Source organism: Tamandua tetradactyla, chromosome 7 (genome assembly GCF_023851605.1).
Source record: "Tamandua tetradactyla isolate mTamTet1 chromosome 7, mTamTet1.pri, whole genome shotgun sequence".
NCBI lineage: Eukaryota > Metazoa > Chordata > Mammalia > Pilosa > Myrmecophagidae > Tamandua > Tamandua tetradactyla.
The window spans coordinates 55,274,995-55,290,468 of NC_135333.1; the positions used below are offsets into that span (position 1 = coordinate 55,274,995).

Below are 15,474 nucleotides of genomic sequence, written 5' to 3' on the forward strand. Positions count from 1 at the left end.
TATATAAAGGTAAAACAGCAGGGTTTCATGACAAATCAGATCTCGTGTTGAAGAAAGAGAAGAGGCAAGGACCAATTCACATTTTTGACTTGAGCTATTGGAGGGATCACTAAGCTATTATGTGGCGAATAGACTCCAAAGAGAGCACGTTTGAAGCTGCTTTGGTGGGAATGAAGGGACTGACTTGGGGTCAAGTTTGGGATATGTTAAGTTTGATGCCTTTACACACATCCAAGCAGAGAAGTGAAACTGGCAGTTGAACTCTGGAATCAGGAGTTCAAAGAAGAGGTCTGAGTGGGAAATAGAAATGGGAGGTCATCAGCATTCAAGTGGTATTTAAGCACAGGCAGTTCAATGGTAAAATTTTCGCCTGCCATACAGGAGACCCAGGTTCAATCCCAGGCCATGTACCCAAAAGAAAAGAAAAAAGAAAGCTGTGAGCAAAACTTCCTATGACAAGCGTATAAGCATATCGCATGTTTGCCTCTGTGTGTATGTGTGTGTGTGTGTATACATATATGATGGGAGACACACAAAAAATGGTATTTAAACCATAAGAAAGCATGAAAGGGGTAAGATAGAGTGTAGACAGAGAAAGGAAAGGACTAAGGAATAAGCTCTGGGCACTCAGTGTTAAAAGGTCAGGGTGAAGAGAAGAAATCTCACAGGGAAATTGAGGAGAGATGGGGAGACAGGAAAAAAAGTAAGGGGGTTTGGGTGTGGTTGGGGTTCCTGGAAGTCAAGTGAAAAGAACAAAGTTTGCCATGGGTTACAGAGAGCCAAGAGATCAGGTATGATGAAGAACTGAGTATTGGTTTTAGCAACACAGAGGCCGCAGGTGATCTCGACAAGAGCAGTTTGGGAGAAATGATGGGGGCAAGGAAATGGGCACAAATGGGGACTGGTGACGGATGGAAGCCAGGGGAATTCACCCACAGTTCTCAACCTTTTTCACCTCAGGATCCTTTACCCTTTTAAAAGCTATTAAGAACCCCAATGTGGTTTTGCAGATATGGGTTATATTTATTGACATTTACCATATTAGGAAGTACAGATGGGAAACTTTTTTAAAACACGAGAAAACACAAGCACACATTACAGTTGTCACCACAGTGATGACAGCATCACCCATGGGGCCTCTGGAAAAGCCTCAGCTATGCTTGTGAGAGAAAGTAAAAATGTGTTAGCATTACTGTGAAAAGAGTTTAGGTCCCGCAGACCCCTGGAAGTCATCAGGGATGCCAAGAGACCCAGACCAAACGTTGAGAACCACTGAGGAGCAGACATGAAAGTGGGGCATAAGAGCTAGGACGGTGGTAAGGAGGTGAGGGAGAGAGCGCTGTGGACGTTCTCTTCTGATGCTCCAACTGTTTTCAGTGAAGGAGAGAAGACAGTCATAAGCAGAAGGGAAAGATGGAGGAGGAACTGCTGGGGGGTTGGGAGAAACGAAAAGGAGCAAAGTTGTCCTCCAGGAGAGCAGGTTACTGGACTGTGGACTATCATAAACATTGAGCTTTTTTTTGTTGTTGTTATTGTTGGCTTTTATTGTCTCAATTGTGGTGGTGGTGATGCTGGCTGTGGTTATGGTTAGTTTATTTTGGAGGTTTTATTATACATCTGATTAAGAGAGAGAGATCAATATGCATACTTTTAATTTGTGGTTCAATATTAATGACAAGGAATATGCCTCCACGAGATTATTAAACCTTGCCTCTATTGGTCAAAAGGAAGTCATAAGACTATTATTATTCATTCATTCATTTATTAAACAGTTATAGATTGCCCACCATTTATAAGAATTGCACTAGACTCTGAGGTCGTAACAATGAATGCCTTGGCTGAGCTCATATTCGAACTCACATAAATGCTAAGGTCTAGACTGCTCCCAGATTTCCTCAATTTAACAATAATTGAGTAAGGGTCACTAAAACGATGGCCTCACACTGACTGCCTGCCTCCCATTTTCAGAACTAAGGTAACCCGTGACCAGAATGTTATTAAAGATCTGATAACGATGCAAGAATCCAATCATTTCACTAATTGGCACATTTAGAATGTGTTTTCTAGAAAACCTACTCCCTATACCACCCGTGAAATTTAGGCAATTACAAACTCTCCTAGATTTAAAAAAAGCAAAAACTGAGTATTGACATGAATTTTATTATCCTCTCCAGAACTAAGGCCCTGAAAGAATGACACAGGGTTCACAATTCTTGCCATTCCATCTTAGACATGGATAGTAGATTTTATTTATCTTAAAGGATATCTTTAAATTAATCCTTGAAATAACACCAAAGTTTTCTGAAGAGAAAATAGCACGTTGTCCCTTAAAGTGGACTTTTCATCCTTTTTTCAATCTTTAAAGCTCTCTCTACTTGGGCATTTTATTTATGCAATCAGTGCAGAAGAAGTTTGCTACATCATAAAGGAAGAAAATGATATAAAATAGATATGTTTTTATTATATATATAATATATATATAATTATATATATTATATGTATATAATAATTAACAACAAAGAATCAGAGATTAGATCTACTTGTATTGAAACCTAAATATACTTTTGAGTTTGCAAGTATTTAGGTCAAAAATATATTTTAGAGAGGGAGCTATTTTAATATTTGAGGGATAACCCACCCCTACCCACTCCTAAGAAAAGATAGCTACCGGGAAAATGAGCTTTTCCCTTAAGATGAACGACTTTTTCTCTCCTTCTTGATAAGTTGTAACCCAGTTCGTTTCCAGAAACAAGACAGGGTTACTTACGTAGATCACATTTTAAAATTCCTGAAGTAATAGTACGTAGAAAGAAAGACAGACTCCCTCTAGGGTGGGCATTTAGAGAGGGGAAAAAAGGAGAAAGATTAAGAAATAATGACTAAAAGAGAAATTTGCTATAAAAATCTTTTTTGGGGTGTGATTTGAAGTGGATTGAGTGAGACTTTTAATGAACACACCTGCAGACTCTGAACCTCATCACCTGAGCTACATGCACACATTTTATTATCTGGTTAGTAAACCTAAACAAATAGATTTATAATGGTTGGTAGACAATTCCCATGCAATAACAGTATTATTAAACCCAAGGCGTTATTAAAGGTTAATTATATTTTAAATTATTGAGATTTAACAATGATGTAATATATGGCGAAGATACTTATCTTCTCCTGTTTGTACTATAATTACTAAACCTCAATGAATTTCTCCCTTTAATTCTGCCATTCTCCTTGCTAAATAGCCTCTCTGATTGAACCCTACGCCTACAACCCAAGATGACTCTTTCTGCTTTAGACCTTAATGTCTTCCTTATCCACCTCCCTTCTTCTCCATCTTTACCCAAGATCTTGTCAATATCTTCAAAGAGAAAATTGTCGCGTTGGGGCAAGAGTTCTCACCCCACCCTCCACATCTTTCCTTACCAATATCCTTCTTTTCTCTCACCCCATAGCTTCTTCAAAGTTCTAAGCATCTAAAACACAAACTGCATCATTTTATCCTCATCAATCTCATTCAGTGAGGACCTCTGCTATTCTCCTGTTTTTCATTTCTTCATGTCTATTGCTGTTTTCATGCTTCCATTCATTGCTTTCAGAAGTGGCAGCTTGTTTGTTTTGTTGCTGTTGGACCAATCCTAAATCAAACTTCTCTTGTTCCAATGTGTTTCCAATGTATTTTTAACTTTGCATAGAAGCACCTTCAAACATGTTGTGCTTTCACTACTTTTACTTTTCCCTTAAAATGAGATCTAGTTTCCACCTTCTTCATCATCGGGTCCTCAGTTTACTTCTCATATTTTCCTGCCACACAGTTTTTATCTTCTCATTACAGATGTTCACTGAAACCTTTGGGCAACTCTTTGGCATCTCTTCCATTGCTGCATCTTCTTGTGCTCACTCTCCATTCAAATGCAATAATGCTTTGAGCCCTAATGTGTGTCAGGCACTGTTCTAGACACTGAGAAGAGAGAGAAGAACAGCATAGTCAAGGCCTCTTCCCCCATAGGGCTTGCAAGTGGGGTGAGACAGGCATGAAAAGTGTCTTAGACAGTAGCAATAAAAAGTAGAGAGGGTTATGGTGCATCCCAAGAAGGGAAGTAAGTAAGCCAGGTGATATAACCCAGAGTGACCAGAAAAAAAGATAGATAGTGTGAGGAAGGGACATTTAAGTAGAGGCCTGAATAAGAAGAAGGAATCAACCATGTGAACCACAGGTGAATATTCCAGAAAGTACAAATGAAAAATTCAGAGACCCCATGAAAGAAACAAGCTTGGCACATTCAAGGAACAAATGGAAGGCCAGTATTGCTAGAGCAAAGCCAGTGGGGAGAGTACGAGATGAAGACAGAGAGCTCTGCAGTGCCAGTGCATGCCACTTATAGATCAGGACTGGCTTCCAAACTCTAATGCCTTGTGTTTATTGAGCAAAGCCCTTCTAACTCTAAAGGTGGTATATTCCAGGTTTCAAAGCTGGCATATATCCAGACTTCAACAAACACAGCTCATGTTTTAGCCAATTCCAGAAACTAAAGAACAAGACATGTCCTTTTCCCCAACACCTACAAAATATCGGCCTCCTTCTTCTGCCATTAACTGCTTGATTGCTACCAGTGAAAAATGGCATCAAGGAATTATGGTACCTCAATCTTCTCAACCTCAGGGGCTTTAACCCCTTCATTTCAATCACCCACCAATACAGTCACAGTCTGGATCCCTTTATCAGCTGAAACTTTCCCACTTTCAACATACTGATCTCAGAGCTCTCTGCTCTGAATCAAAATCTCCTTCTTGCTCTCTTTCTCTCTCTTTGTCTGCCATCGTTGTGTGTACATTTGCCAACTTCGCCATGTCTTCTCATAAGACTTTTAGAATCAAACGATTTCTGGCCAACAAACAAAAATAGAATTATCCCATTCCTCAATGATTCAAATGAAAACTGGCAATAAAATCAGGTACAACTTCAAGAGAAGACATTAGAGAAGAACCAAGCTGGGTCTGTAAGGAATTGCATGTGCTGGCACATATGCTGATGCTGTACCAAATTCACTAGCACCTTCAGGTTGAAAAAGTCACTCTTTCTGAACAGTCGGACTTATTTTACTGGTGAAAAACCTGATTGTTCTTTGCTTTTATGCATCTGCATAAATAAGTTGGATCTGTAATAAATATGTGAGACCTTGTGTTTGAAAAAAAATAGCCAACTTCCTCCTCCACTCCTTCCTCCATCTCATATCCACTTTGTCTATTCTTTATTCCCTTGAATTGGTGCTGCCTGCTTCTGCTTCCTTTTCTATCACCCAAAAGCACCCTTCTGGCCGCATTTGTCCCCTACCTAGCCTGTCAATACTGTCGAGTCCAGTTCCCACACCTCCTCCTTGCTCCCTGGACTCAACCCAGCCTTCTGAGCCAGTCCCCAAACCTAAGGCCCTCACCATCTATTTCTTCAGTCCCTGTGCATTCCAGGCTACAAAATTCTACTGGAGAAATTATAACATTCAGTTCGCTGGGTCCTGAACAAATAAATTTCATCCTTGATGAAGCCCTCACTCTTCTTCAGCAATTCTTTTACCCATTATTTGTGGATTTCCTATCCTTTCACCCCAGAGACTGTCTCAAGTCATTGCTATTCTACCTGAGTCTCCAGTTGACACATCTCCCCCATGTTTTGAAGAAGGACCCTACCTCTAACTCAACCTTGTCATTTTCACCTCAGAATGTCTCTGACTTCATCTATGTCCTTCCCTTCAGACTGATTTCACTGGGCTTCTCAGCAGGAGAGGACATATATATTCACAATAATATTGTTTCTGTTCTCTCCAATGCTTATCAGCATTCATTCCAGGATACTTAGATGGAATTTTTTCCATCTAAGTATCCTTGACTCTCCCTTTTGTCTCAGTCTCTCTCTCCCTATTGGGTCTTTGATCTATAAAAAAAATGCTGAACTTATTATCATTTACACATTTCTTTTAACTTCCAGAATAAATTCTGCTATAACAGTTATTAACCCCTTGACTCTAAATCTCCTGCTTCTCTTATGATGACCACCTTCTCTAGCATAATCTACATTTCCTAACTATTTGTCTCTCCATAGCCACTCACACTCTGGATTCTGCCCCACAAACCTATGGAAATTTCTCTCCTAAATTGCCATTTACTGAACCATCCATTGAAATCTAATAGCCCTTTCTTAGTTTCCATTCTCTGCAACTACTTCGTGGTATTTGGGACTGTTGTAAAGTTCTATGGAACTTCAGGGGAATGAGAAGGAAGACGTGGGCTTCATAGACAAAGGAATCTTGCATTTAATTCCCAGCGTGGCTGAGTTAGTAGATTTGTGACCCCTAAAACAGTCTGAATTTCAGTTTCCTCCCCAGTCAACTGGGCCTTCCAACTTCTGCTTCATAAAGAACTAATTATGAGGACTAGTGTCTAGTTTCCTGGCTGCTATGACAAATACCACACAATGGATGGGCTTAACAAAAGGACTTTATTCACGCATGGTTTCAGAGGCGTGAAGACTTGCTTCTTGTTGGGTTGGTAGTGTTCTGGCTGGCCAGCAGTCTTGGGGTTCCTTGGCTTTCCCATCACGTGGCAATGACCACTCTTTTCTCTTACAGCTTCTGCTCCTCCATGTGGCTTTCTCTTCATAAAGTCTCCAATAATAAGATTAAGACCCGTCTTTGTTCAATTGGGTCACCTCTTAACTAAAAACAACATCTTCAAAAGGTTCTATTTACAATGGATTCACACCCACAGGACTAGATTAAGATTAAGAACATGTTGTCGTTTTTTTCACCCTGGGGTTCATGATACAAACTGCTGCAATTATAAGAGTGCGAGGAAGGTACCAGTTCAATTCATAGGAACTATTATTGTTGCTGTTGAAACCTTTTTTTCCTTATACACTCATTGCATTGGTTTCTTCATTATTTCCTAAGGAAATATTTCTAAATCATCACCTTTTTCTGCCAGGTACTGCCCCAGGTTGCTGGACCTTGAGAACCTGTGCTATCCCAGGAATCCCTGTGATTCTTTGTTTTGCTATTTTTCTTCGCAGGCTTCTTTCATTCTCTTGTTTCCAAATGCATATGTTCTGATTCATTTATAAACAATATAAAAATTCATACAAAGTCTAAATTTTGCAATGCGTATTTGAAGACAGACACCTAAAGGGTCAAAAGCAATACCAAAATGTTACAATTCTTAACTCTTAATACTGTGCTTATAGTCAACTGTTATTCTCCTCTTGATACTTTGCAAATTTTCTATCACATACACTAGTTATGTGATAATAAAATAGTGCTCATTTTTAAAAATATGCAGAAGATGCAGAAACTTTGCATCCATGTGGCACTTCTCATCTGTTGATCTAGCCTCTTTCCCTATTAAGACAATCTAGTGCTCTTTCTCTGAAGCCTATTTTCCTTATGATGGTTCTGAAACTCTGGGAAAATCTATTTCCTCAAGAACAGACACTGAGGTGAATCCGCAGTGCATAAATTGGATCAGGTGTGCAGGGTAGTTACGACTGTCATTTCCAAGGGACTGTGGTTCCATACAGAAAGTGCAGCCACTAGCACGGAAGCCTCCGGCACTTTGGTGTTAGGGAAACTGCTCAAATTTAAATGATACCGGGGAAAAAAAATGCTATCAGCAGAATGAAACTTTTTAAACCCTTACCTGAAGAAATAAGGCTGAGATTATAAACATCATACACAATTTAAAAATAAAATCTCAGCTCAGCTTCAGAGACCTGGACCTGGGAACACTCTCCAGCCGGCAAGAGTGAAAAAGAGTGGACCACCGTAAATTTGAAACCATTTGCTACCTATTTCATCTAGAAACCCCACAAATAAAAAAAAAATCCATTTTTATTTAATAAGTTTGGGTGAGTAAAAAAGGAAAAAAAAAAAGAAACCAATATGAGCTCCTGCCAAAAGTCCAGGATCCCTATAAAACAAAAATCACTAAAATACGCCAATTCACCACAGTACATCTGGGTAATGTTTGTAGGATAATGACAGTAATAATTATGATGACTTACACTTAATCCTCCTTCACAGGGGCGTTGCAAGGATTAATGAGTTAATGCTCATAATGTGTTTTTGGTTCCTCAATGAAAGCTCCCACAAAAGCCTAGATTATTATTATGGTTATTATTGTTTATATTAGACCATTCCTGTAGAAGCCTCCCTTTACTGCCCTCCACTGTACTCCCATGAAAAACACAACCACTTTGCCAAGAAAGAGCCCACAGTCCCCAAAGCAGCCACATCAGGCTGGAATGCCCCACTCTAAGAAATAAAAGGCAGAGCATGCAAGCAGAGTCACTGGTGGTAGCAGCCCAAATCTGCTCCCCTTCCCTCACTAGGCTTCATTCTGTGCTCTCAGCTGAACCACCAAAACACAGGAAAGTGAGCAGTGCCAGACCCCAAATGGAAAATATCTCCCAAAATAGCATGTCTACAGGCAAATCCAGAGATTATCACCATGAAATAGGGAGAGAAAACTCTAAGACAAGTTTTAAATAAGCCTTATAGATTAGCTTGTTCAAAAACACAGCCACATTAAAGAGAATAGATCAATGGCTTGTGAGTTAAGACTCACTTATTCATTTTTCTTAAAAAGTATTGCAAACCTGCTAATCTTTTTGCACAGATACTGTCCTCAAACACTGTTTGTTGAACGAGATAGGAGGCCTATCATTAGAGAAGAGGGTTATTGGAGATAGCATGTTCACTTGAATGTGGTTGGGAGAGTAGACTACTGTTACAAATGCAGTTTGTACCTCTGGAAAGGTTGGGGCAGCACTAGCCACAATCTTTCTTTAGCTGCAAACAGACATGGCAATAAATTTGTTCAATAATGAGAATACTTATTTACAGGACTAAAAGAGGAATGTGTCACCAAAGAGGCCCTTTCATGGTGCACATGTAAAGACAGATGTAACTAGACCTGCCTGGTTTCTTTTATGTACACCATCAAATCTAAATGGACACATTTAGAAGAAAATGAGAAACAAGGACTTCCTCTCTCCCTCCACTCTAATACCTCATTTCTCAACCATCATTCCATCCCACACCTTGGCTCTGGAGGGTCACGGAATCTTCACAAGAAAGAAGGGAGTTAGGAGAAAATCAAGACCCTTCTTTTTGCCTCTTAGAGACAGAGGTTGATGGTTGCCTGCTCAATAGCCATCTTCCCTTCTTCCATAGTAACCACCATGGGATCAAGTTCACATTTTCCAGGTTCCCTTGCAACTGCGTATAGCCATGTTACTAAGCTCTGGCCAGGGAGAGTTTGCATAAATGTCATATGGGAGCTCTTATAACTGACAATCTGACCGGACAGAAGGAATTGCAGTAACCATCAGGGAACATGAGTTGGTTGTGGAAATGGTTGCCAGAATAATGGTCCCCCAAAGATATCCACATCCTAACACCAGGAATCTGTGAATATGTTGGATTACCTGGCAAAGGGAAGTGAAGGGAACAGATGGAATCGCAGTTGCTAATCAGCTGATCTGAAGAGCAGTAGATTATGCAAGTGGGCCCAATATAATCACAGACTCCTTAGGAGAGAGACAGACAAGAACCAGAGAGATGGCAGTGTGGGAAGGGCATGGCCTGACTTTGCTGGTTTTGTAAAAGGAAGAAGGAGACCATGAGCCAAGGAATGCCAGAAGCCTCTAGAAGCCAGAAAAGGCAAGGAAATGGATTCTTCTTTTGAGCTTCCAGAAGGAGCACAGACCTGCCAGGTTATTAATTTTAGCCCAGTGAGACCCCTGTCAGACTTCTGACTTATAAAACTGTCAGAGACTAAATTTGTGCTGATTTGTTACAGTTGCCATAGGAAACTAATGCACCAGCACCAAGTATGGCAGATCAAAAAGATGGAAGGAGCTGACAGTGAGGAACTGCCAGACTATCTCTGATCATTTTTGTTCTGTATGAAAGAATAGTCCCTTTGGTGTTTGAGCCACTGTCATATTGGGTGTTCTTTCATATGCAACAAAACCCAATTTCTAACAGAAGTGTCCACATTTTAGAGATAACAACCTGAGATCGATAGAGGTTAAGTGATGAATTTAATGCCATTCTACTATAGTTACCCCTTCCACATCACGACTTGCCCCATCCTAGTTTCAACATGTTGCAGGTTGGCATAAGAAGTAAAATGGGAAATTTGGAGGAGATTTTGTGGAAGCCACAGACAATACACAAAAGCTAGCAGACAAAACAGAAAAAGTTTAGAAGTTCAGAAGTGCAAAAAATACATATATATATATATAGCATATATATATATAGGGTGCATGGGTGGTTCAGTGGAAGAATGCTTGCCTTCCATATGGAAGACCCAGGTTCAATTCTCAGACCATGCACCCCTCCAAAAAAAAAAAAATATATATATATATATATATATATATATATATACGTGTAGTGTGATATAATACCAACATTGTTTATCTTTTAATACCAGTAATAGTCACAATTTCTTTTTCGAAAGTTAAAATAAGGAAAAAAATTTCATGTGGATCTTCCAGATCTCCGGGGCACCACACCCCTAACCCTTGCATGTGAAAAAGATAACTATATTTATTCAGAGTCAGAAGTGAAATTCAAGTTCTTAACTCCCATGTTTATAATCTGCCTGTTGGTGTATAACAGTGGTTCTCAAACTTGAGCTTGCACAAGAATGTCCAGGAGGGTTTGTTAAAAGAGAGATTGCCAGGCCCCATCTCAGAGTCAATAAATCCGGGGAGGGGCCAGGGGACCATACTTTGAGAATCTTAGTCCACACTATCGTGGGACCAACCTCAGGTAACTTCTTTGACATTTCCAGACCCATAACCAGAGTCCCAGGACTTCACGAGCTTACACTTGGAATATCGGAGCAGCTGCCTCACTGGCTACCTGGTCTCCAATGCTTACTTATTCATGCCCCCTGGCCATCTCCCCACTTAATTAGTTTTGCTGTCACCATGTCATATTTCTAACAAGCTCAGCCTCTAGCCAACATCTTTCTTTTTTTCTTTTTTTTTTTTTTTTGGCATGGGCAGGCACCGGGAATCGAACCCGGGTCTCAGGCATGGCAGATGAGAACCCTACCTGCTGAGCCACCGTGGCCAGCCCCATCTTTCTTATTTTTATAACCAAGAAGTGTGTGAACACTCAGAGAGAGTTGGCGAGGTCAAAGCCTTTGGCAAACAAACTGGAAACTAAACGGCCGTTTCAGTCCTCCAGTCCTCCCTAAAAAGCCCAACACTCTCACTCAGGGAACAAGGAACCACAGCGGATTCTGGTTAAGAGAGGCAGGAGCTACTCCATGGAAACTCTGGATGAGGTGAGAACATAATGTGCATTTCAACTAATTACTCCAGAAAGGGAATGCAGCCAAGAGGACTTGAGATTGTTTGTGTGCTGTTATTCTAAATTTTGAAAGAGAAGGCAAACTTAGAGGAAATTGGCAGCAACTTCTCCCAGCTCCAGCCAAAATGGCATTCGGTCCCTCCCCAAAGCCACCGCAGCTGTGTGGCTGCCTGGCAGCAGCTCTGCCTTCCTTTGTGTGCAGAAGGATAGGAGGTGTGAACCAGTGGAGAGGATACCACCCACTGATGGAGGCAGTTTTAAAATTCCCAGGGGGAAGGAAGATTCGGCTTGGGGCAAATGATCTTAGCAGTTCGAAGCCTGGCATATTTTAAGGTCTTTGTTGATTCCTCTCATCAAAGTAAGTCTTCAGATAAATATAATATTAGCTGGACCCTTGCCAGGAAATCTGGTACCTGCATCACCGAAGGCCTTTCTTTAAAAAGGAAGGCCCTCATCTATTTATGGTACATTTTTTCCTACTCCATTAAAAAGAAATTAATTCTTTTGTGTCTTTGTTCTCAATATGGTCTGCTTTCTTCCATTTTTTTCCCTTCCCTTTCATGTAAAGCCTCCCTCACTCCAAAAATGATTTGCTGCTGCTTGGTTTTCAATTGTCTTACCAAAGACTCCAACTGCTCTCTCCTGTAAAATCCCCAAGCTACCCCACACTTACAAAACCACACAACTTCCTTCTAAATGTACAAGAGACCATGGCTGTGATTAATTCGTCTTTCAACACATGCTCATTGAGTTTCCTGTCTTTAGCGGATGGTCCTCCCCTCCTCTCTTAGGGATCTGTGTTCCTGTTTTCCAGCAGCATCCCACCAGAACCACCCTTGCAAGTTTTCTGGATGGGGGTAAACTCTCTTTCACAGAAGTAGCTGTAAAAGGTAGTAGAGTTAATGCAAAGAGAACTTCCTTCTCTTCTCCAAACTCCCTCTCAGAGCTTCTCAGAATGGTTTGGGGAAAAGAGACATTGCTGAAATTTAAGAACACAAAAAGTATTTTTCCCCAGGTGCTCACTTAAGTTTCTTACTTCCAGCCCCTTCATTTCTTCCTTTCTTCACCCAGATAGATACTGTTTTTTTTTTCCTTCTCCTAGTGACTAATCTCTGCACAATTTAAGTGGGAGGAAGGTGAAACCCTTGAGTAATTTTGGAGAAGTGTATATTCTCCTACCTGGATTTAATTGTGGGAAGATAACTGGAAGATCTCAATTCAAAAACGCAGGGGGTAGAGAGGAAAAGGTTCTAAACAAGAACATACATCACTCTAGAACTGAAAGTCAGGTATAGCCATTACAGCCCTTCCCAGGGAGCATCTCAGTTCTGTGGGCAGCAGGGCAACACACCCAGAGAGTGATGCTAATGACCCTGTGGCAATTTAGGTTTTCTTTGGGTAGGGTGCTGAAGTAAAGAGCGGGGAGGATGGTTGACTTTTACATGAAACAGGAGATGGAAATTCCAGGTGAATTTAAAGCACTTGGCAAGCAGGCATCACTTCTCCATGTTTTCTTCTTTTCGACCCAGGCTAGGAAGCCATCATGTTCCTGGCTCTTTCATGGAAAGTCTGTGTGGTCTTGGTCTTACTCAATTACTCTCTCCGCTTCTGCATTTCATCATGTGCACATGGGTAGAGAATCAACTTCAAAGAAGTCCAAGACCTAATTAATGTCTGCAAGGTGCCCCAAGATTCTGGGATGGAAAAAAGTAAAACCACCACCTGTATAACATAATCTTAGACTCCATGACAGCAGGTGGAAATTATTACTATTAAATGTGACTCCATCTCAGAATATTTGGCAAACTCCTCCTCTGGGGCATGAGAAATGTCAGATTGGTAAGAGTTACCTCTCTCTATGACCAAGGCTTCCTCTATTTGTTTTTCTACTTGTGAGCAAATGACCATTCTACATTAGAAGGCAATGTAATTAACAAACAATAAACTGAAAACAAAATGGTTGTATCCCAAAGCCATTGAGCTATGACAGCTCAATGAATAGGCATGATAGAACTGGAACAGGTTCAGAATACCCATACCGAAGCTAGCATTGATTACTTCTATGAATGGCATCTGAAATTGAATATCAATAAATGACTTTTTCATCTCACCAACTGGTGAACTAAGAATCATTTAATATCTGAGTTGGCAATCATGCCCTCCTTTACTAGGACACTGCAACCTACTTTAGAGCTGCATTCCATCTCTCTTTGAATTAACAACTTCATATTCTTCAGGTCAACCATAAATCCCTCCCCAGCAACATATGGTGCTAACTTTAACATGACTCAAACCCTCATAGTTAAAGGAATGTAAGGCCCAGAGGAAAACTGTTCCCATATGGTCTAAAAGGTGACTTTTAAATGATTAGAGACCATTCTTGGTGGCAGTTTGATGTTTGTATCAGCATTGCATACATAACTATCCATATATTTTCAGTACTGTGGATTTTTTTTTTCAGATATATGAGCTAGAAAGGTTGTTTAAAGCAGCCCCATTGGTATCTGAATATATCTAACTAAACCGCTATTTAAAAACAAGTCCCCTGATACAAATGAGGAATCAGGAAATAACGTAGCCAGAACTAGATTGTAGATTTCTTCCCTCTTTTGATTCTCTCATACTTCTAAGTGGAATATTAGAGATGCTAACATCCTAAAGGCAAGTATTAATAAATACTATATGAAATATCAAGAAACTTGACTTACTTGACAACTGAATTGCTCTTATATCAACAGGTTTATTAGATATGAAAAGCCATAGTTCTCCAAAAGACATTGAGAAAGCCAAGTACAGTCACTGACTACAGATCCCTTCTACCAAGAACATAACAAGAGCAAAACCAAGGATATCTGCTTTTATAGACCTCATTACAAAAACATCCATAGGCAAATCATGCAAAGCTGTTGAAGAGGTCAATCTAGATTAGCAGAAGGTTTACTTTAGAGTGTGTTTTTGAAATTTTAAATCTTTGTTTCTGTCTTCTGCACTGGGAGCAGCTCTCCTTCCACAATCCCTCACCCCCTGAAAATGAATACTTTTACCAAGTTTTTCTCCTCTGCCTCCCTGGTCAGGTACACCCCTCAGTTGCTGAGCCAACTATTCTCTGTAGCCAAGACACCGATAGATGAGAGCCTCAGCAGCTTGGCAGCCCCTCCTCCGTGACCTCACTTATCCCCAGCTGCAGCTTCCAAACCAGCACCATCTTAAGGGACATTGACACAGAAGCAAGTTCGTTAGGGCTGGAGCCGCTACAGTCAGGGTGGCTGGCTCTGGGACTGGGATTGGGACTGTGTTTGGGAGCCTCATCATTGGTTATGCCAGGAACCCTTCTCTGAAGCAGCAACTCTTCTCCTACGCCATTCTGGGCTTTACCCTCTCGGAGACCACGGGGCTCCTTTGCGTGATGGTGGCTTTTCTCATCCTCTTTGCCATGTGAAGGAACCATCTCCACCTCCCATAGTTCTTCTTTCTTCTGGGTCTCATCTGGTCTGTATGTTCCTTTTCCTATACCTTCTCAGGCAGCCTGGGGAAAGTGATTGGCTCAGGATTTGACAGAGGGAAAACAAATAAATAGTGTATTAATAAGAAAAATAAAAACATACTGGGATTACTGCAAGATTAAACAGATCTTGTCAACTAGAGTTAAAAGGGCTGGCTTTAATAAGTACATATGTGATTAGCAAATGCGTTATTTATGTGTAAATAAGGATTGCTCTTTAAAAATAGTTTATCTAACTAATAATCCTACTTACAGAGAAATACATGTATAAAAGTTCATTCAGATTCTTATCCAAATTGGTGAAAGCCAAGATTCTATGTAATTGTCAAATCTTCAGAACTACCTGATGTGTTCCCTATATTTAATGGACTCTTCAGATATTGTGAAAATAATTAAGTTCTCATAATGTTGACAAAAAAGCCAAAAAGGTCAAAAAATAAGATATCACAGAGTTGAAAAAATCTGAGAAAGGAGTACCAGTTTAGAATTTTAAGACCACTGAAATCATGATCTAGCCTTAACTTTTGGCAGTCCCTAAAATGGCCCCCAATAATTCCCTGGCACTCACGTCCTGTGGAATCCCTTCCCCTTGAGTGGAAGCTA

The 15,474-nt window shown here is 40.4% G+C and overlaps 2 pseudogenes; both read left to right on the forward strand.

Moving 5' to 3' along the window:
• Nucleotides 1-4,843: 4,843 nt before the first annotated feature.
• Nucleotides 4,844-4,998, forward strand: LOC143689674 (large ribosomal subunit protein eL39-like; annotated as a pseudogene).
• A 9,377-nt stretch (nt 4,999-14,375) lies between these two features.
• LOC143689675 (ATP synthase F(0) complex subunit C2, mitochondrial pseudogene) lies at nt 14,376-14,808 on the forward strand (annotated as a pseudogene).
• Nucleotides 14,809-15,474: the final 666 nt, after the last annotated feature.